We start from the raw sequence: 1,900 nt of genomic DNA, 5'->3' as shown, positions 1-1,900 counted from the left end.
TTTTCAAATAAATATTTATTACTACATAAAATATATATTACATCGACATAACAATATACGAAATAAATTCTCATAAATTTATATAAACAACACGCAAACTTTTAGGGTATTTTTAATAAATCAAGATTAGAAAAAAGGCCTATCTAAATTTCTTAGAATAACCACAATCTAGAATATAATCAATTCTAAATATCAGATGTTTTTTTCTGACAAAGTTAAAAAATATGTATACATAAAACGGTAAATTCAATGCTTTTTTGTTGTTAGTTCCTGTAGGTTTATTCACGCAAAATAATCATAAATATATTGCGTTAATTGTAGATAGATTCGCGACTATCAGACATAAAAAAATCAAACTATTCGTGTAAAGTGTAAATAAAATTATGAAAAAACTCAATAATATTGCGTATAATATTTCTTACAAATAAATTATTAAATATTCAAGTATTGATTACATATTAAATATGCAAGACTACTATAATATATAAAAAACCAAAAATTCAATTGTAAATCTTTACCCGTTAAAAATTTAAATTCTGAAATTGGAAAATATAATAGAAGATAAATATATCCATCCAAATTTCAATTGAAAATATAAACAAAGATATGCGCATTTTTTAAACACGTAACATAAATAAAAGAAACACTATGTTTTTATAAATGTATTTATTTTTAACATTGGTATTTCGATTTTTTTTGTGTTTTCAAAACTCTATCTAACTAGCCTATTATCAATATTAAAAAAATTATATACTTTAAATTTCCTATATAAAATAAAGATTTTTTTTGTAATTCTTATATAAAATATCAGTTGAAGCCACTATTCGAATTTGAACACATTAAAATGTCGTTATTATTCGTTTGATTCATCATCTTATATGAATTTTTATTGAAATAATCGTTGAATCTATGTTTTCGTCTCTACCAATATATGCTGATTTTTCCGAAAAAATTCAAGTTTTATATTTTAAGAATTTATTAGGAAACGAATTATGTGGTAATTTTGGCATCATATAATTTTATAATCACATTAATAAAAAAATTTGACTATTGGATTTTGAAGATTTGCTCTTTTAACCATTGAATCGACAAAAATAAATCTTGAATAAATATTCGACAAATCGTAGCAAATCTGATGTATAAGTTTGTGCACTTTTCGATTACCATAAACATAATAAATTATACCAATTAAATATCTGGTATTTTAACAGCACAAAATTGCATAATTAGAGAGTAAATATATTATTTCCTACGTAATTTTCTGCCTTTTTAATTTTTATAACAAATGTCTTTGTCTAATGAAATTTGTCAAAATGCTTTTATAAGTATATTCAAATAAAAATATTTGTCTAAAGATAAAGCTTTCAAATATCTATTGAGCAGCAAAATTTATAATTTTGTTAACATTCAAGAGGTATATTAATTGTAATATATTAAGCAGACAGGAAATTTGACCTATTGAAAACAATTTCTAACTACATTTTCTCAAAAATAGTAGGTTTGTGGAATATTTCGCACTTTTCTTTTGTTTTTAAAACAATATTTTATAGTTGATGATACATATTAATGCTGAAAATCATATTATAAAAAATTAAAAGTTATATACGCACCCCTGTATCATGCATATGTATTTATCTAAAAAATTGACAAGATAAAATACAATTATTATCTTGAAACCCCTTTATTTTTTTTATAGATTTTGTAGAAATATTAAGCATTTTACGCGTGATTTAAGGCTTGTTAAATATATAAAAAAAGCGAATTTAACTGTACGTAAATATAAAAGTTTTGATCATTCATTTTAGAGATACTAAGAAATAAATTTTTAAAATCAAAATGTTAAACACTAATTATTAATCCACTACTAATTTAAAAATAATACGATTTAATCATGAACAAG

Source organism: Rhyacophila brunnea, unplaced genomic scaffold, assembly GCF_057557595.1.
Source record: "Rhyacophila brunnea isolate RB1 unplaced genomic scaffold, BYU_Rbru_1.0 scaffold_128, whole genome shotgun sequence".
Lineage (NCBI taxonomy): Eukaryota > Metazoa > Arthropoda > Insecta > Trichoptera > Rhyacophilidae > Rhyacophila > Rhyacophila brunnea.
The sequence above is the reverse complement of the archived record's forward strand: the minus strand, read 5'-3'. Positions refer to the sequence as shown.